This window comes from Pteropus medius, unplaced genomic scaffold (genome assembly GCF_902729225.1).
Source record: "Pteropus medius unplaced genomic scaffold, Ma_sr-lr_union100, whole genome shotgun sequence".
NCBI lineage: Eukaryota > Metazoa > Chordata > Mammalia > Chiroptera > Pteropodidae > Pteropus > Pteropus medius.
This window is the reverse complement of record NW_024340849.1, coordinates 38,779,947-38,807,879: the sequence shown is the minus strand read 5'-3', so window position 1 is coordinate 38,807,879 and position 27,933 is coordinate 38,779,947. Positions and strand designations below refer to the sequence as shown.

At 35.9% G+C, this 27,933-nt stretch overlaps 1 long non-coding RNA gene and 1 pseudogene across 1 annotated transcript in view; both read right to left on the bottom strand.

Annotated features, from left to right (window-relative positions):
- LOC120587609 (uncharacterized) overlaps positions 1-27,933 on the bottom strand; it is a 254,268-nt gene that overhangs the window by 28,693 nt on the left and 197,642 nt on the right. The gene's annotated exons all lie outside the window — the stretch shown is intronic.
- Positions 25,417-25,532, bottom strand: LOC120590857 (uncharacterized; annotated as a pseudogene).

Genomic DNA, 27,933 nt, shown 5'->3' with positions numbered 1-27,933 from the left:
GTTTTCACAAACTCACTTGGCAAAGTGTCCGAGAATAGATTGTTATCTTACCTGCCTTAGTTTTCAGAGATGCTATGAATAGCTGGAAAGAGACTTCCTGCAGTGTATGGGCACATTTGTTTTCAAAACCTGTTTTCCAGAATGATTATTGACTCCATGGCATCTGGTTTTTTCCTTTGCTTATTAGATATCTTGCATTAGAATATGAGTCAGCAAAGTAATACAGCTACGGTTTCTCTTTTCCCTTGATCTGGTTCATCTTCAAATCTACCAGGAAATATGATTATTACATTGAAAGTCCTGGAATACAGATGAGGAATGACATTCTTCCCGCAGATGCAGGTTTTATACCAGGCCAATCCATGCATTTGCTATTTGGCTTTATTTTCTATATTACTCACGGTAGGCACCAGTCTTTGTGACTGTCAAGCGAGTGACACAATCCTGCTCACTGTATTTTGGTATCTGAGTTGCCAAGGAAAACTCAATGCAGTTAAACACTAGATGGAACACCACTTCACTCACATAGAGAAGGACACAGAGCAGGATCAGCTTCAGTGGTGGGTATTGGTCCAGCGCGACCAGTGGGTCCCTCCAAACTGCAACTGGCCTGCGCATACCCCTCTTGTGCCTCAGAATGAAAGACCCCAATCCCCTCCCTGCAGGAGACAGATACAGTAGTGGGCCAGGTGCCATTTACCACACTTAAACAGAATAAAGGAGTACATATTGAGTCTGAAATAGGGAAAGATAGTCCCAACACAAAGCTACAAGCCCAGCACAAGCTGTAAAGACCTTTTAACTTGGTAAGAAGTGTTCCAGGCCCAAGACCCATTCTCATGTGGCTGAGTGGGAGTTAAAAGACTGCATGCACAAAGCTGCCTTTCCTAACAGTTAACTTGTAACTGGTAATCACTTCCTCTTTCTCTGGGAATGGACCCATACACAGACCATGTCTATTTATAATATTCTGTTCCTCTAACCATGAGTGTGGGTTGATGGCTGACCTGATCTGAACTAATCAGCGCTTACTCCAAATTTTTGTCCCAAAAGTAAGGGAAGATTGGTAACCTGTCTCTGGGGTAGGAAACATATAATGTGAAACCCAGAAGCTGTTGGCTGCCATGTTTCCTGCTATGTGGAAAAAGCTCATTTGCAGTAGAGAAGAATTAAGGCAATAACAGAGACAAGTACAAATAAGACATGTGAGAAAGAGAGGCCAAGTGACTTGAAGTCTTGGTTCCAGTGGACCTGGGCCTCACTGCATCTTTTTCTTTCCTACAGTCATATGAAATAGTTCAATAATCTTCCTCTAAACTATCCACTTTGCCTCAGCTAACAGATGGAGTTGGATTTTGATGAGTTCTAACCAAAACAACCCTGACTAATGCACACTGCACCATGAACATATCCACCTGCCCCAACCTACCTTCTACTATGAACTCTGGGTATGAATCTTTGACTCCACCATTTATAAGATGTTTAATCTTAGGATAGTTAATTTAACTTCTTTTGCCTCAATTTATCCATCCGTATTGTGGAAGTAATGATAAAAATCCACCTCAAACTATTCTTATGAAATTTCAGTGAGTAGATGAATGAAAATTTCTTATAATAGTGCCTGAAACAGTAAATACTCAAAATGATAATTATTATTGCCACGTACCATATATTATAATATGGAAAATATAGATAATATAAGCTAGTAATATGTTTAGAACAATAATGAAAATAATGAAAGCAAACTTTTTGTGTGTTTGCTATATGTCATAGTGCTAATTTAATTATCTCATTAAACACAGAATCTATGGCGTAGGAATTATTATTAACCCACATTACTAATAATGAAATTGCATAATTTGCCCAAAGTTCTACAGCTAGAAATTGGCAGGATTAGTAACTGGAGTCATGCTTTTTTTACTTCAAAACATATACTCCTTTTTACTTTTTTTGGAGAGTGTGTATGAGGGTGTATTATATGTAAAGAAAATGTATAAAACCTAGATGTTCTGGTAAATGGATTTTCACATAATGCATACCATGTGACCATCACCTAGGCAAAGAAATAAAACATTGTTAGTATGCCAGATGCCCCCTGAAGAATTCTCTCAATCTTCCTCTTGACCTCTTCTCCAAAAGCAGGCCACTCTTATGGTGACTTATACTGTGTCATGTAAGCTAAGTTAGAACTGCTTTTCTCAGAATTCTAGGTTAGAATTTTGTCATAAGAGAAATTTGTTCAAGATTTGGAAGACAAATAAAATAGTAGCAATTCTATGAAAGTCACTGAAGGGCACCAGTCGCTGTTACACTGACACTGACCTGCTGGATCCCCTTGTTGGTATGAGGCAAAAGAAAGGCCTACAGCTCCTTCAGCTCCCACCAACCTCATCTTTCAGCTTCTCCTAGTTCTAGGCCAGGTGTGTGTATAGCTCCATAACGAAGAGTAAGAGAAAAATACAGGTAGTACTTTGTCCTTATGAGACCCAGGTTGTCCTTGACGGCTCCAGTGTGTCTGCATAGGGTTCAGTCTGTCCTTATTCTCCCCGACCTGTCACTGATTGTTCTCTCCTGGCTATAGGCACTATAGACTTCCAGCCATTCAGGCACATCCCCAAATTCAGTGAAAGCGTACAATCTTGATTCTTTGTGTCTGTAGCATGTAGCTATAGTGTGTTCCTTTCACTGCCATTTTTTATACTGTGTGAATACATCATAATTAATTTATCCATCTTAGTGTTTATTGTCTGTGTGATGTTTCTAGTTTGGGTGTTTTGTAAAAAATGATACTATGAACATTTTTATACCTATCTCTTAGTGCATATGACAAGTATTTCTGTTGAGTATGTAACTAGGGGTAGAATTGCTGAGTAATAGGATATTCATTCATTTAACTTTAGCAGGAAATATTGAACTGTTTCCTAAAGTGTTTGTGCCAATTTACACTCCCACTTAAAAACTTCTATCCATTTCAGTTTGAATTTCTCTATTTGTACAATATATGCATATTCTTTTCTTCTCTTTTGTCATCCTCTCCTTTAGCGTATGTTTTAATGCATTTTCTCACTTTGTCTTTTTTTTTTGAGAAACCACTTCTGGTATTTTGGATGTTATTTCTGTTGTTTCAACATGTATGTGGGGAATTGTTGCAATTTTCACTTTGTCAATTACATTGGCCAAGAGATAGTGTATTTCAACCTGATGCCTTCAACATTTGTATAGATCCCAAACCCCACAGTTCAGCAATGAGCCAAAAATATGCCACATCTGCATGATGCTAAAGGTCATTCTCTTGAAATGCATCATACTAAATGGAATTTTACATCTTGCCAAAAACTTCGTGGGCGTCTGTCACATTTATCTTCCTTCCATCAACAGCAACGGCAGCAGCATCATAATACTTCATGTTCAACCTTGGATGATATCAGAGACTCTCCAGCATGTTTCTATGGGTTTTCACCATATGCCTGGAACTTCAGGGCCACTGTTCCCACATTCCTCTTCTCCTCATCATCGCAGATCAAGATTCACTTTCTTTACAAATGTTGCCTGGTTAACTCTGCCCACTAGCAAAATCACTGACAATTTTCAATAAAAATAAAATTTTATATTTCTCTTGCATTTATTGGTTTTTATCTTCTCCATTAGGTTATGAACTCTTTATGAGCTGTTAGTGTTCAAAAACTGTCTCACTACTTCCATTCTTTGATAATATGTGAATTTTATAGGATTGTAAATGAACTTATCGTATTCTTCATAAATTTATTCTCTTTCTCCTGAATCCGCCTATGCATCACTTTCATGGGCTAATGTAATCAGAACACCTGGCATTCTGAAAACACTGACAATGCTGAGAAAAATGAATATTCTTTAAATATTTATTTTCTCTGTTGTTATGCTATGGTAACTGAAGCAGCTTGAAAAAAAAACTGCAATGTTCTAACTCCTGATGGTGTCAATCATGAAAATGCTGGTGTCTGTGCCAAGAGAACTTGTTAAGAGGAAGGAATACACCTTTCTCACTCCCCTTTTGCTCCGAGGAAGGGCTTTTCCCTAAGCACTTCTGGCCCATCTTGGCCCATCTCTTACTTTTCACCATCAAAATAGAGTGAGTTACCTGATATGAAGAGTCTGTGAGAGCAATTGGACATGTACCATTCAGCATCTTTTTATCATCCCTTTCCTCTTGTGAGCCAGCCATGCTCCTCCATGCCAGAAGTTTTACAGGGCAAACCCCATACAGGGCAGCCTGCAGAAAAGCAGTGTTGCTTAAGGGTAGGTGGCTCAGTCTCACTCCAAATATTAAGTATTAGTGTTAAGCTGCCCATTTTTGCTGTACATCTAAGCTTCTAACAGATGAACTTTGGGTTTCTATCTGACTTACTCTTTGTCTTATGTCACAAAATTAGTCAGGAAAGAAGTGTGTTTATTGGATCCCCCTCCAACTTCAACGGTGCTAACAATTTGTCTGGAATATGCAGAAGTTAGTAAGATCCCAAGGCAGCGCTGCTCTCTGAATGTGGGCATGATGGACAGCTATTTCTTCCCTGAAAACCTGTGCTAGAATTAGCACTCACAATAGCCACTGTAGTCCCCTACCTTCTGTCCCTAATAAATTGCCAAGTTCCTCTCATTCTACTGTCCCATGGCCTAAAGCCACAAACCAATCTCAAGAAACACATGACATCCCACGGTAATCAACCAATGCCTTCCTTCAACAGGACAGAGCCATTTCCCAGCCCACCTGATTCTATAAGCCTTTATTAAATGACAACTCTGCACACTTTGTGATTCTACCACAAGGCTTATCGCTTACTTTGCAAAAGAACTAAGGAGATTCTAATTTATCCATTAAATTGCATTTTTGGTAGGTTCTTTCTTATAAGTAGTTCCTAGCACAGTGAAGTGCTTGTTATACCTCAAAGGAAAGGAGACCTCTAGTCTAGTCTATGAATGTACACTTTGGAATTCTTCTGGATATTGGCAACATCTATACAATCTAGAGATCAGGAACCTAAAAACCCTTTTCTAACAAAACAATTTAATTCAAATCAAATGAGATTGTGGCAAGAGTCAATCTCACCATGGAATATTGTGGCCTCATTGCCTTACCACCGAATGACCCAGAGAGCCTCAAAAACAAGTGAGAAAAGTACACTAGTTATTTTCTCCCACCTCTCACCTCTACCCACCTAGTTTCTAGGCATTTCTATCCTTTTCTATGCTTAGATCTGGCTGATGTTTATGGAAATAGAATCTCCCAACTTTCTCTCTGAGACCAACTGAGTGTATTTTATAATCTCAGCTCTTGTTCCAAGAAAACCAAGATCAATCTCAAAAGCAGTCTTCTGAACTTGGCAGAAACTTGTGTGGGAAAGTCTTTAAACAAAAACAAATTTGTTGACGTACTGAGACAAGAAACTCGGAGAACAGATAAAATGTTCCATGAGCCAACTCTGCCCTCAGCTTCAGCATTCACAATTTTCTCAGCCAACAGTCCCTGTTCCACTTTACAGATGAAGCCAACTCATCAGCCTGTCATGACTAGGTCAAACGCTTTTACCAAAGACAGAAAGAGCACCAAGACATTCACAGAGAGAATCCCTAAGTGCAGAAACCTCAGGCTGTGGTGAATAAAGAAAACACCTGATTGGCAACAGGAATGAAGAAAAGTATTAGTAACAAACAATACACTGAGATGGCTTTTATACTTCCAGTCTCTGTCAACCAATTAATTTCCTCTGGCTACTACTTCCATCCTCTTCAAAGCTATAGAGAGGGGTCCCTCTGCCTTTGTGAGTGACAACATGACAAAACGTACTGAGTTCTGCTTCAAAATATAAATACAAATAATGATTAGGGTTCCCCAAGGAAGGAAGTTGCTTTTCCTTTTCCAAGCAACAAATGAAGGAGACAGGGAGAAGAGGGTTCTGGGGAATATCAAAACAGCTGCAGCTCCTCCAGCAAGGGAAAACTAAATTGTTTAGGGATAGTCTTATGTCAAAGAAAGAGTATTATTAAGAAACTGGTTTTGTAAAGGACTGAGGCAGCCAGAAAACAGAATGAATCCCTTTATATCCAACCGAAAACACTGGAGGCTATGGCAACCCAGTAGATTGATTTATTATGCAAAAAGTAACTTAGACCTTTAGGATTTGTGCCTGTGCCCACCTGTAGTTTCTTGGAGGACGGGGGCTTAAAAATAGCATGCAAGTGCCAGAACAAAGGATACAAGAATGTCAAATAACTCTCAAGCATGGTGCTGCACATTTTTGGTACTGTGGGTTTTCTGGGTTGTTTTTCTCCAAAATTAATAAGAGTGCAACGAACAAAACAGCCACTGAAATGTTCAGCCTTGCTTGCTTATCTACATTACTTTCTGAGCAAGGCAATCTTTTTCTCCCTAGAAGCCCCTGTCTCCATTGATAGAAGTCAATGATAATAATTAAGAATTAATATCAAGTTTAGTGGCACACCATCCAAGCAGAAATCTTATTCTTCCAGGGACACAAAGTGCTTCCCAAACACCAGTTCTCTGATTCACGATTCTGATCAGTATATGGCTAATAGGTTAGATTTATCTTCTAAATATCAACATCTATGTTTAAATCAAGGATGAGTCCAATTAGCAATAGAGGGATTAGAACATACAAGTCAGTGTCCCATCAATATAACTAAGAGCCATCATGTTAATGCTACTAAAAATTGTATAAACTAATCAGGTCACCATTAATGCAAGTCATGATGTGATGTCATTGATAGTGTTGTCTAATGATCCAGACCATTCCTCTGAGCCTGGAGCCAGAGCTATTGTTCACTCCTGTCCCATAAAATAAGCAAGACCCTAAAGCTGATATTATTTTCCCATGTTCTCAAATAATAGTAATCCTCTTCATTTTCTGAGAATAAACTAGTCTCTCCAAAGAGAAATTTATCTACAATGATTAGTTCCCTGATATCTTTTCATAAAGTATAGGACTAAATGTGTTCAGTGGAGTTTGCAGACTAGAACTAGTATTTAAAAAAAAAAAAAATGATATACTTCAGCTAATTGGCAATAAAAAATTGTTAATAGTGGAATAATTTCTTTGCTATTTTATACAATTAGACAAGCAAACAATTATATTTTTTCGGAAATTTGCTTTAAGGCCAAGTTTATCAAAATTCTTCAACTATAATATACTCCACAGAATTCCAATGCTGTAAAGCCATCTAGTTCATTTTCAATTCTTCAGAAAAGAAAAGACCAAAATAACTGGGAATAAAGAAAAAGAAGAGAAGGAAAACCTGTGTTCTAGTTCTAACTCAGCCACTAGTCCATTTGACCTGGAACACATCATATCAACTCCCTCAACTTCTCTATATATATTTGATGAAAACATTGGACCAGATTATGTCTAAGGTTTCATCTAATGTGAACATCCATGACTCTGTGAAATCAGACTAGTTTCAAAATTCACTAGAGAGAAAAAGTCTACATTCTGCCTTGGACATATATGCCAAAACTTTGTAGCTTTTAAACTAGTGGAATACTAATTATCTTTGCTGACATCTAGGGAAATGTTAATCTATGCCAAAGTTAAGCTTCTATGTAATCATTAAAAATTAGCCTAAGAGCAGATTTCTCATTACAAACGATGGAGGAACATCTTTAAAATGGACTGAAAGAAAAAATTGTCAACTTATAATTTTTCACTCAGCAAAAATATCTTTCAAAAATACATATGAAAAGTGAAAGAATTCATTATCATCAAGCCTGCATAATTGGAAAGTTAAAGAAAATCTTTCAAGCAGAAGAGAAATGGCACCAGTTGCAAACCCTGATCTAAACAAAAAATGAAGAGCACCAGAAATGGTAAAAAACTAAATTAAAAAAAAGCATTTTTTTACTATTTAAATGCCTTTAAAAGATAATAGATTGTTTATAACAAAAATACCGGTAACAAGGTATTGTGGAATTTATAAGATATATAGAATTAAAATGCATAACAATAGCATAAACACAAAGAAAGTAGTAATAGAACTATAGAATTATAAGGTTCTTATACTATGTGTGAAGTGGTACAATATCACTTGAAGGCAAACTGAAATAATCGAAATATGTATTTTATAAGCCCTAAACCAATCATAGGGGGATTTAGATAACATTTGCTAACAGTCAGCTAATTAGGCAAAAAGGGTATACAATGGAAACAAAAAATACCCTGTTCAAAAGAAAGGAGATTTAAGCTCTTTCATGGGCAGGTACACTATTCACCTGCTCTCTAGTCATGTTATAAATTGCATTTGACAAGAGCAAATGATGATACATTTTCTATCTTCTCTTTCTATTGCTCTCCTGGGTTGTCTCAAGTAGAAAAAAAATTATTCCCACTTTTTAATGATTAATTTTACCTTGCTGATTATTATTGTATTCCTATAAGCATTTTGTGCTTCATTCTGAAATGCAGTTAAGTTACTTGGAAAGAGGTTAATTCTTTAAGACTGTGCTTTTCAACTTTGCTGAATAAGATCAGAGAAGCATTTAATCTAGGACTAATTTTGCACTACAACTGAGGCAAAACTCTCCTTTGTGCTCTACTTGATGTCCTATGAATTATGAGACTTTCTATTCTGGCTGGTGAGACAGTTATTATTTCTGTAGCTTTTGTAAGCTCTGAGAATTATTCACTGTAATCACTTTGTGCACCTTGTCCCCTGGCCTTGAGAAATTTCTTCACAGGCATGCACTGATCAGCACTCAGCTGAATACTCTAGGAGACATACCTTATGCAGATCTCCAAAGCTCCCTCTCTCTGTGCATCTCTCTTCTCTCCAGTATTCTAATCTAAAAACTTTAGCCTCTTTGGCTTACCTAAGTTTTCAGCTCTATTTTCTCAACTTAAGGCTATGCTTGAGTTACTTCTCCTTAGGACACAGACTGGAAACTTTTTCCAGGTAGTAGTCTGGGAAAATTTTAGGGTTCACCTCACTTGTCTCCCTATTCTTGGAGATCCATGTCTTTCATGGGCTGATGTTCAATATCCTAAGAACCATTCAGCTATTTCAGATATTCAGCTATTTCAGGCAGGAAGATAAATCCAGTCTCCATTCCTTTACCTTGGCCAGAAGAGTTGGTCATGAATTTTGAAAATTTATTCTCCCTGCAGAGTTTTTGTGTTCAAGTTTTCTATTGCTATATAACAAATCACTTCAAAAATTATTAGATTATCACAACAGTAGTATTTATTTTGCTCATGAATCTGTAGTTGGAAAGGACTCTGTAAGGACAACTCATCTTTCCTCCACCTGGTATTAGTTGGATGGCTCAAACCCTGGGAGATAGAATCATCTGAATACTCCCTCATTCACATGTCTGGCCATTGATACTTGGCTATTGGCTAGGATCTCAGGTCAGGCTGTTATCAGAACACTTCATCCCATTTTTTCTGTGAAGACTTGGCTTCTTTACAGAATAGTGACTGGGTTCCCAAGGGCAGGTGTTTAGAAATAGAAAGTCATGTGAGAGCTACATCATCTTTTCTAACTTGACCTCGAAAATCACACAGCCCAACTTTATCACATCATATTCTTCAGAAGCAAGTCACTAAAATCATCCCATATTCAAGGAGAGAGGACTTGCACTCCACCTTTTGATGTAAGAAGTGTCAGAGAACTAGTAAACATGTTTTTAAAACTCCAAACTTTGTTTTCTCTGTGTTATTATTTTTTCTGCTGATTTTGCCATCTCTTTTTTATATTAGATATTTTCCTCTGTCATCTGCTCTTCATTGGTCAGATGTTCATATTTATGACAGGGGCACTAAAAATCTACAAGTGTGTAAAAGAGTTTGTCTATTCTGACCTTTATTGTGGTCTGGTTGGGTTGTTTAAATGGAGAAACTTTAAAATATTTTTAGGTATTTCTTTTTAGGCCAATTATATTTTCTAGGAAAAAAATCTCCATCTCCTCCTTTTTGAAGGATGAAAGGCAACATTCTGAGACATGAATGAAGGAAGAGATCTGGGATGCCTCAGAATTCAGGATGCAAATACTATCTAATTCCCCTTTTATTCTGTCCAGTACCTTCATCCTCTACTTAATTTGAAGTTCCATCTGCTTACCCTCTCAAGAGAATATAACTTTATTCTTTTTCCAGGGTGAAAGAATAAACCATTCATCTGGTGGCTCAGCAGAGTGTGGGAGGCAATCTGAGATCTGGATAGTGCTCAAACAGACTTTCAAACAATCCTCCTTATTCAATTTGTACTTCCAGCCCTACTTCCAGAGGAATCTAGCACCACAAATCCCTGAGTCTTTGGAGAATTCCTCTACGTAAATCAGGTGGATTTCTGCTGTCCTCATTGCTGGCCTAGGATTCCTTTTCCTTAGGTCTGCTAAGAATTTGTCACTCATCCTCACCTGCTTCACTGTTTCCAGAATTTTATTTTCATTGTCTTCTCTTTCAATCTTCTCTTTCTTTTAGATTTAGCTTTTTTTAAAAAAAAAAAATCCTTTATTGCCATCTGATGGGATTGAGAAAGTATGTGATTCATCCACTATCTTTTCTCAGAAGTCAAACTTACATTTTTAAGCTTTACCTTTAGGTTACTCAATGCCAAGATTTTCCAGGTTCAACTATCCTCTTTGTAAAATCTAATTCCCTAATTAATCATTCTATTCTCCCTTGGAATCTCTCCAGCACTCATTTAGCAAATTTTCTTCGATTTCTTTGCTGTTTGTAGAAATTCTCCTGAGTAACTGCTAATCATTTTCATGCCTTTCCTGGATGATTTGGTCCAGTGGTTGAAAAAATACACTTCTAGGTTAGATTTTATCTTCATTGTTCTTGCTAGTAATTAATCTTTAGGGATTCTTCTTCAAGTTTTATTTCATATTTTTATTTCTATTCTTATCCCTGACTGGATCACACATATATACATGTTTTCCAGCATTCTTGTTTTTTAAAAACAAACATTAAGTATCTTATACAATGATCACATTTACAAACATATGGTAATTTATTTTGTCTATAGATAAAGCAAGGTAAAATAAAATTCAAATCTTATTGGTGGACATTTCTCTAGAATAGTACATTTTTCTCTTAAGTCCTAAAGGCAATCAATTGTAGTTAATCACCATTTGCAATGAACACAGAGGACTAGAATAGTTGAGTCTGTCAAATGTCATTTAGTTGGACTATGGCAGAACTAGGTTTTGTTCTTTTCAAATTAACTCATATATGCTTGGAAACTGCTTTTAAAAAAATAAGTGCTACTAAGCATTTACCTAGCTGAGCAGAGAAAATTAAAGAATGAACTCTCATGTACCCATCACACAACTCAAACAATTTTCAATTCATGATCTGTTTTGTCTCATATGTACCCCACCTATTTTTCTAATTAAAGTAAATCCCTGATATCATATTATTACATAAATGATGAACTTTTAATTTTAAAAAATCAATCAATAGTTTGTATTAACTAGTATCAATTACGTGTACTATATTTAAACTATAAATTAAATGAAGTGAGTTCCACCAAGATGACCATATGTAGATATTATTTAATATTTCAAGCAAAATGTACAGGCATACCTTGTTTTATTACACTTCACTTTATTGCACTTTGCAGATGTTGCATTTTTTACAAATTGAAGGCAAGACCATCTGCCAACAATAGGATTACCAATCACTTTATTACAATATTTGCTTTATTGTGGTGGTCTGGAACCAAACCTGCAACATCTCTGAGATATGCCTGTATGTACTGATCTAAGCCAAGATAGGCAAACCTAAGAAACCTCAGCCTCAACCCTGACAATTGCCCAAGCTCTTGACTCCAGCCCTTCCTTCTGACCTTTGGACTTAAACTTCATTTAAGTTTTACTGGCTCAACCACTCTCAACAGATGTAGACTAACCTCACCTCTCTGGTTCTTGTTCTATTTCAGGTAGTATTTAGCTCTGCATCTCCATGCTTAGCTTAATTCCCAACACAAAGAAGGAATTCGACTGATGCTCACTTAAGGAGTGATGAAAATGACAAGGAAATTTCAATGAAGGAAGAATACTGGCCACCTGCTCCAGGGATCACCTCACCAAAGTAGCAGTTTTCCTTTCAAGTCTTAGTGTATTTTGATACTCAGAAAAATACTGACACCAAATGATTTCTCATCTGCAGGATCATTCGAATAATCATGGGTGTGCAAACAAGCCAGGATGGCCCCTGCATCGGGCAGAGCCAGGGTATCCTTGCAGTTTGCCTATTCATACTTTATTTCTAATGATCCCTGAGCAGCACTAGATGTCAAACAAAAAAGCTTTGGAGGAAACAACCTAATTTCCCGACAATAGATTAAAGGATAAAAAAAGATGTGGTATGTATACACAATGGAATATTACTCAGCCTTAAAAAAAGAGAGAAAAAGAAAAAGGAAATCCTGCCCTTTGTGATAACATGGATGGAAGTTGAGGGCATTATGCTAAGTGAAATAAGCCAGACAGAGAAAAAGAAACTCTGTATGGTATTACTTATGTATGGAATCTAAAAAAAAAAAAAAAGAGTCAAACTCATAGAAATAGAGAGTATAAAAGTGGTTGCCAGGAGCTAGAGATTGGGAAAATAGGAAGAGGTTAGTAAAAGGATACACACTCTCAGCTATGAGATGAATAAGGTCTGAGGATCTAATGTATAACAGGGTGACTATAGCTGATAACATGATACTGTATAATTGAAATTTGCTAAAAGAGAACTTAAATGTTCTCATTAAAAGATATATCTATACACATGTTAAGTGATGGGTGCATTAATTAACTAGATGAGAGGAATCCTTTTACAATGTATACATATATCAAATCATCACAATGTACACTTTAAATATCTTACAATTTTATTTGTCAATTATGCCTCAATAAAGCTGGGGAAAAAGATTTCTATTAGTGTGGAAGGAACAAAAGGGATGAGGAAAGAATACTCTCTTCCTGAATGGAGTGTTTCCTTACAGAACATCCATTGTACAAAAAGCAAGACACACTTTGTAGATGTACAAGAATATTTTTAACAGTGCTGTCTTCTAAATGAGAGAAAAACTCAGATGCCAGACTCCTCCTGACACCAGAAGGCCTATGTTACCATCGCTATTTGGACTGGTACAGTAAAGCCCAGGAAAATGGCTTGAGTGGGTGTCGATCACAGCTGGAAAGAGAAACTTTGAAGTGCACACTCCTAGCTCCTGAGAGGACTTGCCTCTGTGAACACAGGTCATAAACCTCTTCAGGACCCTCTTGGGTAAAGCAGAAATAAGACTGAGCCAGCTACACAGATCATGCAAGCATAAGAGCAGCCCCGTTGAGAAAGGGCTGAAGACTAAAACGCTTTATTCCTTTAGAAAAATAAACCTTTCCACTAATCTTCTCTATGCCCCCAAATTGTGATTCCTGGGTCCTTGATTTGTACAAGAGAAACGTTTTGAAGAACAAACTAAGAATACTTTCTTGTGCAGTCGAGGATGGTTTATTATGGGTCTGTTTAGTGTCACAGTTAAGGGAGGGAAGGCATAAAATGCTGATCCAAGAAGCCATCTTGCTCTGAGGAGTGATGAAGTACATTTTTGTGTGCTGAGGCACTCTTATGAGTTAGATTTCTTTGCAGAACAGACCCAAGTAGGCAGGTACAGGAATAGAATGGTTCACTGAGAGATTATTAGTGAAACCAGAGGCTTATCTGGCCCTGTGCCTCAGGGGAGATGCACAGAGAGGGAGAGTTAGCACACTCCAAGAAGAAATGGATGGCGCCTTATCCCTAATTTGATATATCACTCAGATGGTGAGTGGGAAAGTTCTTTTAAGTGCTCTTGGCCTGGGCAGTAAATTATTCCTCAAGTTTCTGTTTTGTGGTGGTCAGTGAGCTGTGAGTCATAAAATGACTCACAATGCCATCATCAATGTATATTTTGGGGTGCTCACTGGGTTCTTGAGTTCATGCCGATAAGGAAAGCTAGTTTTTGTTGTGACTGAGTCTTTTTCCGTGCTACGTGTTTTCTGTGTTTTCTTAGCTGCCATAGCCATCCTAATGGTGTCATACCACTCCAAATGACAGAAATATAAAACACTTTTTGAAGCTAGGCAGATGAGAGCATTATGCATTTGGGGAATTTTTAAGTGCACACCCACATGTCGGGACCACTAACTATGTATTTGTAAAGTCATTTTCATTTTAATCTTGCCTTAACAAAAACAAAAGGAAGTACACTAATGCTCTGTTTAGGAAAAGTACACTAATTCTGCTGCTCAATAGCTATGTGACCTGGGACATGTCTCTTAACTTCCAAGGGCCTCAGTTTCCTCATTTACTGTCTACTCCTCTGATTCTGCAATAACACATTGTTAGGCTTCTAATGAAGCCTAGAAGTACCAAAACACATTTCTCTTTCAAAAGGCCTTCTTAGGCCACATCTTTCTCAACTCAGGTTATGTCCACTGATGATTTCCCTATGAGCAGTTGACTGTTTGAGCTTAGTTTACAGGAGGTTCACAAAATATGCTGGCACTAGCAAGATATAGACTTGAAAATAAATAGTTTTGCTCAAGTACATTCATACATTCAACAGACATTTATCCACCTACTATGTTCCAAGGATCCAGCAGTGTCAAAATGGAAAGAGTTTCTCCTCTCGTGGAACTTACATCATAGTGTGAGAAGATGGACATTAAAAACATTAAAAATAAATGAAATATATAGAAAGTATAAACACCTACAGAAAAACATTAAAAATAAGTGAACTATATAGAAAGTATAAGCACCTACAGAAAAAAGAAGCAGGTTATGAGATAAAGAGTGCTAGTATATTGGCAAGGATTAAAATTTTCAGTAGTAGGTTCAGGCTTTGCTTCATTGCAAAGGTGACATTTGAGCAAAGACGTGAAGGAAGTGAAAGAGTGAGCCATAAAGATACCTTAGGATGAGTGATCCAGGTAGAAAAAACAGCTACTGCAGAGACCCAGGGGTGGAAGCGTGGCTGGTGCATTAGGGGAAGTACAAAATGGACAGTGGCTGGAGCAGAGGGAATTCATTGGAGAGTGGAGATGAGGCAGAGGTGCACAGGGAGTCAAAGCATGTAGGTAGGGTCTTGTAGGGACTTTAGAAGACTTTTGACTTTTACTTTAAATAAAATGGAAAGCCACGGGAGAATTTTGAGTAGAGAAATAGCAATGCCTGGCTTATATCTTACCATAAAGATCAATTTGTTTGTTGTATTAAAGCATAAAATGAAGTGGATGACAGATATAGAGTCAATAAAAGCATTTAGGATACTATTTCAATAATTGGGTTACACTCATATAAAGTCAGCTTGAGCCCACACACAGTTTGATACTGCAACAATTGTTAAGGACAAGGAAACGGCCAAGGGCACCTGAGACATTTAAATTGAGAGAGTGTGAAGTAACTCAGAAGATGTGTCTCAGACATTAGGAATGTGGATTAAGCTTATGATATAGCCCATATAGCACAGACCATTGAGACCGTATTGTGTCGGAACTGAAAGAGGAATGGACATCTGCCAAAGAGTCTGCTCATCTAGATGAATGCGATAACTGATGAAACTTTGTGTTGCCTCACTATGAGAAAAAGGACAAGTATTTTCTTGCTTGCTTGAGAGGTAGTTAATATTATATTTACCAGGGACATGGTTTTGAGGAACAATGGAACTTCAGGCTAGCATTAATTCCTTAATAAGTATTGTGTGATCTTGGTGGGAGGCAGGGCCTTGTTCACTTCAATGGAAACTGAAAGATAATTTTTTCTCGCTGATTTCTCCATTGAGGGCATGAACACCTAGCTCAACTAATCAGATGCTCTTACCTAGGAATTTGAATCTGAAGAAATATCTGCAAATAAGTAATTGATTCATTCCACTGATAAGATGGCAGAATCTAGTGTCCAGTGGCACAACACCAATGACAAATATCTCTTCTCTGGGGTGTCACCAGCAACACCATAACTGTGCTACTCCTCAAATGTGGCATGACCATAAATGTGGTTCCATTGCTCTAGGTTTCTGTAGCTCCTGCTTATTTTCTAAATCTGGTTCTCCAGCCTTCCTGTTAAGCATTCCTGAGAACTACTGATATTCTTCCAACAAATTTCTTTTTGTTTCCCTTAAATTTAGGAAAATTGGTTACTATTGTACATAAAAAAGCCCCTGCCTGGCACACCTACCACTACTTACACAATATCTATTCCCCCACCATCCTTGCTACTTGAATCCAGATTTTTGAAAGATCAGCCATTTGCTCAGCTCCAGGTAAGCTACTCACATTTCCACCTCCCATTTTGCTAAGTATGTCCATGGGACACAGATCTGGCTAATAACCTGTAAAGAGAAGTCTGCTAATATATTTTATTAGATACACCTTGTGTATCTCCTCATATTCTTTCAGCATCACCTGTTTTCCAGACCCTCAGCCACTTGTTCCATTTCAACCTTTGCTGTGGTGATGAACTTGATGCTGTGTGAAGTTCTGCTGTTTGAATTCAACATCCGGAGTCTCTAGAGGGCTCTGTCTTCTTCTACCACTCTAAACTCCGAGGAAGGGCCACATTTCAGGATGTGAATATTGGTTTCCCTAGTAGTTGTTGAAAAAGCCAGGTAACACCACCCAGAAATGTGAGCTAGTTAACTCTCGTAGGTTAAAACTTAAACCAATGAAAGACAGGAAATGGGAGAAGATCAGAAGATAAATTCTCTTTTCATTCCTTTATCTATTAGACTATTCTAAGGTTTGGTTTTTCTATATTGTCTGTCTGATGACATCTCACAGGACCGAATGGATAGACTTGTTCAAACAACAGTTGTGTCTTTTAGTGTTTTGTGCAGAGGAGTAGTGACTGGCTTAGAAATATATTGTTTCACTTGTTTCCCTCCTTATTCTTTCTTTATTTTATTCTCACTACCTCCCAATAATGCATTAGCACTTTAATCTTGCCCAAAGTCTCAATTTTCTAGGAAAGCTTTAATAAAACAATCTCTTTTAAGACTTTTCATTTCTCTGATAAACAGAACAGGCTGGTACAGTTCTTTCCTCCTTCCCACCTTAAATGTGAACATGATGTCTGGAGATATTTTGTGATGATTAGGGAAAGGCGAAGAGAATCAAGGAGACACAGGTCATGACAGTATCAAGTTGCTGCACCACAGTCAATAGTTTACCTACCTGCAAATGTCTTTCACACATTTTTTTTTTAAACCACTAAAAGTAGACTTTTCTGGTAGTTGTAGCTGAATAAAATCCTAACAGATATACCTATCCAATAGCTGTATTTCCAAGTTTTTTAGAAGCAATCATGTCACATAGTTAAGGCATTATACTAAATAAAAGCTAAAGATATTATCCAGCAGTAGTTCTGTTTGATTTTGCTGTTTATGTGAAGCATAACTCTCAGTCCAGTTTCTAGTATACATATTGATTATTCCCACCTCACTTGTTTGGCCCACTCTGTAATTCTATATACTCCTTACCAACTCTGGGGGTTCTTTAACATCCTATTTTTTTTTTCCTGAAAAATCTTTATATTTTTGACTTCTGAGTCCCTTTCCTTAGGGCTTTACAATACATATCACAAATCTTCTCTAAACACTGGGTTCTCCACACTTAGTTCCCATCTGTTTCTATAATGTTTGTGTTCTTTATCTATGAGAGACACTCCTGTGTTATGAAAAGGAAAAAATACCACAACCAACATCTCTCTCTCTCTCTCTCTTTCTCTCTCTCTCTCTCTTCTAGAGACTACTAGAAACAGAGTAAAAAGAAGAAGGAAGAGACTTTGTCCTATCCTGCAGTCTTTCAGGTCTCCAATAGAGAAGAAAGATACACACTAGTCCATCAGTGGGCCAGGGCTTAGAATTACTTGTAACCAGTGGTAGCAATGGCGAGTTCTTCACTACTAGAGATGCTGGAATAGATTTGTGAAAAAGAGACACCAAACTTCTGACTGTTTCATAGATTAACAGAGTTTATCCTTTTTGAAAGAAAATGGTGGGGAGATAGAACACCAGATTTATAGTAATATCCCCCCCTCCCTGCAAAAAAAGTTCCATCCCTTTGTTCCATACTAATTTAATAAGTATAATCTTCTTTGATGCTTAAGATTTTTTAATTTCTTAATATTTTTATTCTTTGTTATATTTGTTCTTCATTGCTTTTTTATCTTCTCTCCTTTTTATGCCTTCTTAGTTGAACTTTTCTGTGATTTTATCTTCTGCCCTCTTTTAGTATAAGCAATCATTATTCTCTTTTAATTTTTTAATGGTTGTTCTAGAATGTGCAATATACATTTAGAACTAATCTGAGTCCACTTTCAAATGACACAATAATACTTCAAGAGTAGTGTAGATATTTTATAACAGAGTATTCCCAGTTTCTCCATCTCTTATAACACTGTTGTCATTCGTTTCACTTGTTCATAAGCTATAATCGCCCAATAGATATTATTATTTTAAACAGTTATCTATTAGATAAATTAAGAATAAAAATTAAAAAGTTTTATTTTACCTTCATTTATTCCTTCTCTAACATTTTTCCTTTCTTTATGTAAATCCAAGTTTCCGACCTGTTTTATTTTTCTACTCTCTGATGAACTTCTTTTAATATTTCTTGCAAGGCAAGTTCACCAGTGACAAATTCAATTTTTATTTGTCTAAGAAAGTCTTTATTTCTCCTTCATTTTTGAAGAATAATTTCACTGGCTACAGAAGTCCAGGTCAGTGGCTTCTTTCAAGACTTCAAATATTTCCCTCTACTCTCTTCTTGTTTACTTGGTTTATGAAGAGAAGTCCTGTGTATTCTTTTCCTTGTTTCTCTGTAGGTAAGGCATTTTTCCCCTCTGTCTTAAAGATTTTTTCTTTGTCTTAGGTTTTCTGCAGTTTGAATACATATGCCTAGGTGTAAACATTTAGGTATGTATCTTTTTGGTATTCTGAGTTTCTTGGATCTGTGGTTTAGTGTCTGTCATTAATTGTGGAAAATTCTCAGCCACTATCACTTCAAATATTTCTTCTCTTTTTTCTCTTCTTATGGTATTCCCATTACATGATTACTTTTTGTAATTGGCCCACATTTCTTAAGTATTCTGTTCCTAATTTTTTCATTCTTTTTTTCTCTTTGCCTTTCAGTTTGAGAAGTTTCCTTTCTTCTTTTTTATTTAAATTTATTGGGGTAACATTGGTTAATAAGTTTCAGGTGTAGAACTTTATAATACATCATCTATATATTCCATTGTGTGCTCACCACCTAAAGTCTAGTCTCCTTCCTTCATCATATAGTTGACTCCCTTTATCCTTTTTATCCTTTCCCTACACTGCCATCCCCTAGGGTAACCACCATACTGTTGTCTGTGTTTATGAGTTTGTTTGTTCTGTTTGTTTGTTGCTTTTCATTTTGAGAAATTTCTATTGACATATCTTCAAGTTCACCGATTCTTTTCTTGGTCTAGTGCATTATACTGATGAGTCCATTGAGTCATTCTTTATTTTTGATACAGTGTTTTTGATTTCTACCATTTCCTTTTGATTCTATCTTAGAATTTTCATCTCTGTGCTTATATCAACCACCTGTTCTTGCATGTTGTCCACGTTGTTCATTTTTTCCATAAGAGCTCTCAGCATATTAATCATAGTTATTTTAAGTTCTTTTTCTGGTATGTAGTGCCAGATGGGTGCTAGAGTAATTGGGAGGCTCACTTCATAAATTATGTAAATGTCTAACCATTGTACTGTATACCTGAAATTAATATAAAATAATAATATAAATAAGTAAATATAATAACACTTAAAATTTTTTTTCTTTTCTGATACTTCCAAAATATCTGTCAAATGTGAGTCTGGATCTGTTCCTTGCTTTGTCTTTTCAGAATTTTTGTTGTTATTGTCTTTAGCATTCCTTCTAAATGTTGTTGAAAACCACATATTATTTATTGGGTAATAGAAACATAGATAAGTAGGCCTTAGTGTGAAAATTTATCTGGCTAGGATAAATTGTCTATTGTTTGCTGTAGCAATGGATGTCTGAGGTTTCGCCTCTTTTAATGTCCTTGTTTTTGTCTCCCCTATTGTGTATTTGGTTACCTTAAAAACTCCCTCTTAAATAGAGTGTGAATCTTGCAGTCCTTTCAGCTGTAATCCTCTGTTATTATGCACAAGCCCTGATGTTGTGATAAGGTGTACGATGGGGTAAGCATTCTATAATTCTATGATTAGGTCTCAGTCTTTTAGTGGGGCTGTGATCCTGGTCTGTGACATTCACAAATGCTTCTCAGTTTTAACCCCCATTCAGATTAGATAGGAAGTTTAGCAGGGGCCACAGTTAGGTATTTCCTTTCTCTTACTTCAGTTAGATTCTGTAAAACAAATTCCTTTGAGAATAGCCAGAGAACAGAATGCTCCAGGCTTATTTCAAAATGGCTACTTTTCCCTTGGGCATATTTCAAAATGGTTGCCTCCCCCATCTGCTTGCTGGAAGCACAGGGGATTGTTCTTTAATCTTCACTGTGAGAGAGAATCTGCTGGGGCTTCTAAAGGTATAACTCCTGAAAGTGTAGGAGACTCGCCGCCCCCCACCAACTTTTTAACTCTCAAGCTAGTCTATACTCAGTCTCCAGCAGTTCACCAATTAAGGTTTCAGTTTTCCTAACAGTTCCTGGCTCCAGTGTCTACTGCTCCCATCAAGCTGTGATCCACTGTATTGGCCTATCTCTTCAGTTTTGGGACTGTTGGTTTGCCCTGTGACTTCAGTTCTCTGATGGATCTAAGAAGAATTACTGATTTTCAGCTAGTTCAGCTTTTTTGTTGTTGTTGTGAATATGGGAGTGACAACTTCCCAGATCTTTTTACGTTGAAGGAAAAACTGGAAGTCTAAACCTTTTTTTTTTTAATTCATAAGAATAAATGCTTTGTTCTTGGGAAGATATAACACACTAGATATCAATTCCCCTTAATTTAATAATAATAATTTCCATTATAATACATTCCATTCAAATTCCCATTTATTTTTATTTTTTTAGAATTAGAAAAAAATATTTTAAATTCATCAAAATGATTGAAAATGTGACAAAGAGCCTATCAAATATATAAAAAAACATAAGAGTGAAAAATGGCCTATCCTATTAGATATCAAAATGCATTACAAGCTACAGTAATAGCCAGGAGCTATGCCAAAATAAATACACAAATAAATAACACAGAATAGGTGGTACAAGATTAAACTAAAGTTCATTTGAGAATTAACTCTATGATTGAAATGAAATTTTATATCAGAAGGAAAAGTGTGGATTATGCAATAAATGTTATTAAAACAACTGGTTAGACATTTGGAAGGAAATGAAGTAAGATTCATTCTGATACCTTAAACCAAAATAAACTCCAAATAGTTCAAAATTTTAAATAATAAAAATTAAGCAGTAAAGGTGCTAGAAGCAAGGAACATGGTAACTTAAATGGATTCCTGCTTCCCTCTGTTCCCAGCTCCAGTCCAACTGCCAACTGCCTCTGCTATTTTCAATGTTATTTCTTTAATAAGATACTTAACGCTATAAAATTTCCTTTGATTTTTGGCTTTATCTGTATAACATAAGTTCTTGTATAAAGTTTTTTCTTTTATGTTATGTCTTAGTTAGTTTGAATTTTCCATTTCAATTACTTCTTTAATGTGAGGGTTAATTAGAAGAGTATCTCTAAAATTCAAGGAAGTTAAGTTTTTTGTCATCTTTTTGTTATTCATTTTCAAAAGTTTTAAAGGAAATTTGAACCTAGAATCTTATACCCAGCCAAACTATCATCAAAGTGGAGGTGCAAAATTAAAAGTTCATTAGGAATATAATACTCAATAAACTCACAACACACATTCTCTGAATTATTTAAACATACTCCATAAAAATAAAAAATGATTCAGAATGCAAGATTTAAATTAAAAAGTAAAGAACAAATAAACCAGTATATTTAACACCTAAATAATTATTAAATACTTATTAGTACATAAAATTGGTACATAAAATAATAATTGGCATAAAAATTATACAACTAAAAATTCTAGATAATCTCAACATGAAAGGTTATAGGCAGACTTAATGGAGGAAAAGAGAACTGAAAGCATGCTAAATTTCTTTTCTTGATGCAACAAGGGTAGGAATATATATCATATATATACATATCATACATATTATATATGTATATGTAATATATATACACATATATACTAATTAATCTGAACTATTTAGATAATAAGATAAATTTAAATATGTGCTTCAAAATTTAAGTGAAACTACAAGAAGATTAAAAATAGAATATTGAACTTCCAAATCACTAGAGGAAAAAAATGCAATAAAGAAAATGCAATCAATACATCAAAAAAAAAAAAAGCAGGAAAGGAATAAAAAATAGAAAGAGGAAGAAAGAAAGGGGAAGAAGAAAGGGAGAGGTATATGAGAAAAATGAGAAGAAAGGCATAGCAAATAAAACTATAAAGTAAGATGTGAGTAACACATTCAAATATGTCATTAATCACAAGAAATACAGCTGTGCTAAATTTCTCAATCAGTTTGTAGGAGGATAAAATCTAATTATATGTCATGTATATGTGTTACACATGAAACAAAGTAATTTTTGAAATTTTTTTCAAAATCAAATTTTCAATTTCAAATCAAAAATTAGAAAAAATTGAAAACAAAGATAAAGATGTAGCAAGATAATGTTAACAAAGAGAAACAAGTGTAAATATATTACTATTATACAATAGGAAATTTAAAAGCAAATAGCATTAAACATAAAAAGAGGACTATTTCATAGAGATAAAAGCCTTACTTCAATATGAAGATGTAAAAGTTTGAACCTTTTAATACCTAAAAATATAGCTTTAAAATATATAAAGGATCTCAAGCTTCAGCTAGCATAAAAATTACCCTAGAAACCTGTTTAAAATGCTGATTCTCAGGTTCTATCTCTATCTCTCTACCACCATTCATTGTCTCTTACCTGAATTATAGCAACATCCTCCTGTCAGGTCAAAATTGCAATTAAAATTTTAAAACTGAGGAATTAAGTGAGATTTAGAGAGAAAACAGTGACTGGTTCAAGGTCACACAGATAGATAATGGCAGATCTGGTACTTAGATATAAGAACTGTGAGGATTTATTTGCAAAAAACAGTATCAATTCTAATATATTTCAAATCAAGACTGGTTTTTCTAAAGTTTAGATTTTCGCTCACAACATTAGTTTCTGCATAGAATCTCTGTCTGCACAAGACTGACCAAGTGTGAGATAACCATGAGTCAGAGATCAGACAGACCTACTAGGGTGAGTCAGAAAATCATGGAAGGTCCCACTATGGTCAGAAAAAAAAAAAAAGGAAAAAAATGAGGCATAGGGTAAATGTATTGCAGCTGGTAAGTAACACAGTCCAGATTCAAATCCATTTTACCATGCTGGGGAATTTGGAAGAAAGTTAAAGGCAGAGGTTTTGACAGAACTTTTGTAGTCAGTCAAAGTCAAGAAAATGCAGCAAAAAAGAACATATAAAATTACAGCAAATAAATGGATTATAGATAGGGCCAGGTGAAAGCTGAGAAATGTGGTGCTGTGGAAAACCATGGAGAGCAAAGAGCAAGGAATGGAATAAAAGGTAGGATAGAGTTTAGCAGCCTGACAGCACCCGAATCCTTTAAGGACCATGATATCAGACAGGAAACCAAACCAGGAATTCAGCCATAAAAAGTGAAAACGGAAGCCATCTACACCCACACAACTCAAGGATTACATTAACATGGCTTTACTAATCCACTGTCTTCATCAGAATGACATTACTATTCCAGTAACATTTTGCCCAGGAAGATAAACATTCCAAGCAACTATATTACTTAAGTGAAGATCATTTGTTCATCTCTACAATAGATAGTATCAAATGATAATTTACTTCATAAGATTCTTTGAATCCTCTCATCTCAAAATCCTCATCTTCCTATGTCTACCAGTCCTAAACTCTTATGTCAAAATTTTTATCTAATCCTAATCAAATCCTCCTATTATAAGACCCACCCTCCTTAAACCACTTTCCAAATACTCATAAATATTCTAATTTTTCCTTCCCACTTTCTGAGATACTACTAAAACTCTGTGAAGGTAGTCGTCTCCTTATTGGATCAGAAAAAAACCTCACTTTTATCTTATTTGCAAGTTGTTTTGGTGATATTTTCAGGAATCTGGCACTTGACAATATTGGAGGTCCATCAAAATCCAGTCAAGCCCTTCTCACTGTCATGACCCAAGATTTGTCTTAACACATTTTTTTCTCCAAATTTGCACAAAATTTTCTTAAATGAAAAACTGAAGACTGATTATAGATTATAGAAAGTCTAATAAGAAAGGACTTATCATACATTATCCTGGTCTTTGTAACACTACTGTCCCCCCAAGTGGAAACCCCAACAGGCAAGGATATAGATATATTAGACCTTTAGGGCCATAAATAAAATAGTCATTCAGGGATTCCCTGTAGTACTAAACCTCAATACTATTTTGTTAGGTGTCTCCTAAGACCACATATTATACAGTTGTAGACATGCGTTCTGCTTTCTTTAATGTCCTTTTAGGTCAAGATAGTCAATAGTTGTTTGCCTTCTCTAAGGAAAATCAACAATAGGTCTGGATTGTTATGCCCCAGGGGTTTACCGAGGCATCTGCTACTTTTCATATATCCTTAACCAGGACTTCTCGTGGTGTTCTAAAATGAGGTAAACTCTGAGACTATCTACTTACTATTTTAGCTCAACAAAGGCATATTTCCAAAAAGAAGGTACAATGTAATTTCATTATGTAGGAAAGGAACAGCAAATTACAGCCATTAACTAAATCTGCCTATCTTTGTAAATAAAATGTCTTTGGAACACAATCACACCCATTCATTTCTATATTATTTATCGTTACTTTAACACTACAACAACTGAATTGAATAGTTGTGACACAGACTGTATTCCCCATAAAGTATATTCACTATCTGGTCCTTTACAGAAAAAGTAAAAGTTATGCCCTGCTCTAGAATATGATTTACCCCAACAAAGTCAGCCCCTTTCTCCTAACCAACTACAGGCATCAAAACTTTACTAGGCCAGAGACAATGAAAAGGACATGTCAGTCTCACTGACCCAGTGCAATGGGTTCTCAACTTTTCTAATTGCTACTCCACTGTATGATTTAATCGAGTTCTCAGGAACCAAACCTTTTCTCTGGAAATGTAAACACAACAGGTTTATTTATCTGCTCTCCAATAGTCTTCCACTCTGGGCTTATCTAATCATCATAAACCTTTCTATCTTATTTATTTATTTGTTTGTTTGTTTATTTATTTATTTATTATTTATATAATAATATAAATAATTATATTTATAAGACCTACAACACCTGGTCTTCCTAGGTGGTCTCCCATCCAAGTACTAACCAGGCCTAACCCTGCTTAGCTTCCGAGATCAGACATTGGGCTTGTTCAGGGTGGCATGGCTATAGACCATGGACTGGGACATGAACCAAGGACCTTCTGTATGTAAAGCAGCATGCTAACCCCTACACTATGGAACCACATCCACCTTTCTATCTTTTTGTGCATGAGAAGTCTGGACAGCTCATGGCATTCAAACTCAACTTCTTGACCCGGTGGCAAAAGCCTACCCATCTGCTGAATAATCATACCAGTTAAACCAGTGGAGATGTATGCCAACTTGGTTTTAGGGTCTTCTTTAAATTTGATGGTTACTCATGCTGTATAGTCTGCTTCTTCTTAGCAAGTAGGCTTACCTCATATAAAATTCTATTTTCTCCCTCTCATTATGCCAGATAATAGCACTTACTAAGATCCTAGCCCTAATGATAACCTGAGAGATTAAAACTTGAGCAGCATTTAAAAGGCTTTTACAAAATGCCAGTCATTGGGTCCAAAATCAGAAAAATGTACCTGAAGAAATCCAGATATAAATGGCATGAGGATAATCTAAGCAGCCACTCTAAGAATGACTGCTTAAAAGTACTGGAAAACCTCAAATGGAAACTTGCAGGAGCCTTCATGAAATTACCTACCAATGCAAGGACAAATTGGCCACTAAACTCAATGAACATTGATGAGAAAATTTTACTAAAATGTCTGAGGGTGACTCTAGTGCATGTCTCATCTGTCACTAGCATAATCCTGGTAAAACTGTAAAGGTAGAACATGCATAAAAGCCCTATCCTTGGGGTCCTTTTCAATATCTTCAAATGGACTTCAGACAGGTACTCCTACACTGGGTTTGGAATGTGTCCAAATTATTGTTTGCTTCTTCTCAGGATGAGAAGTTACAGGTCTAATAGTAGTGTATATCTATATATTATATATATAACACATTATATATTATATTATATTATATATTATATCTGTTATATTATATTATATATCATCTTGTTATTGTATTATCAACCTAACTATGTTTTGAATCGTCAGCCTCAAAATCCTTGCCTTACTGTGTTTTCCAGTTCTAGACTTGTATTATGGCCCTTACTCAGCTGTAATCAAGCCCTGAGATTAAAAGACCTACATTAAACTAGACCGCAAAATGTCATAAATATCCCAATTTTGCCCTCTCCACTCTGAGACACTAAGACTCTCTCAAGATAATGCTTTCCCATACCGCAACAAGAATAAACTTGCTATGCACTGGTGTTATTTTTGAGAAGTCCAGGGTCAATTAGGGGACTGGAAATTGAGGAATAGGGGAGGGGCTTGGTTTTAATATCCAGAAATGACAGCAAATGCTGGAAAAACTGGCGACAATGCAATGTGAACCCATTGATTGAAGTGCCCTATTATTTGCTTTTATTAAAATCCTGACTGTTTCAAGCATCTGGAATGGCACTGAACCTACACAAAGGCATTTCCAGCTATAGGGAATGGGAACAGCAAGGTAGACTGGTCATGTACGCCTTCGGAAAGGGACAAGGACAGCGAAAGTTAATTGAAATTTATGTCTTATTCTCAAACGCACATCTAGATTCTGGAAACTTGGAATCTTGTTTTGAAGCTAGGTTTAGGATAATTAAGGAGAAGGCCCAAGAGAATTCTCACCTGTATTTCATTCATGGGATAAGTTCTCTCATCTCTATGTGCTCAGGTTTTTCCCTTGTGCAAAAGAGAGGCATACTCGTTTTATTACACTTCCCAGATGTTGCGTTTTCACAAATTGAAGGCAAGACTCTCCATCAGCAAAAAGATTATAATTCTCTTTATTGTGATACTCACTTTATTGTAGTGGTCTGGAATTAAATCTGCAATATCTCTGAGGAATGCCTGTGTAAATGGTAATTACTTTCTCTACTCTCTTCATTGTTGATTCATTTGCTTCTTTGGCTGTATTCTCCTGTTCTTCATTTCTCATTCTTGTTTTTATTCTCCCTCTCTTTTCTAATTTGTCATATTTCTTTCACCTTTTGTTATAAAAACATGTCTCCAGGGAAACCAATAATTAGGACCAAAAAATTGAAAACTAAAAAAAAATTTTTTTTTCAATATTAAAATAAGAATTTGTTGAAAGAGACAACATGAATAAGTCATTTGCTCTCTGCCTTCAATATAGTCGTGTACCACAAAACAAGGTTTTGGTCAACAATGGTTGACCAAACATCAACATATACAACAGTGGTTTCATAACATTATAATAGAGCTGAAAAATACCTATCACCTAGTGACATTACGGCACAACTCACACATTTTTGGTGATGCTGGTATAAACAAACCTACTGCACTACCATTCATATATAAGTATAGCACATACAATTATTTCAATACATAATACTTGATAACGATAAACAACTGTTAATGATTTATGTATTTACTATACTACACTTTTTATCATTATTTTAGAGTGTATTTCTACTTATTAA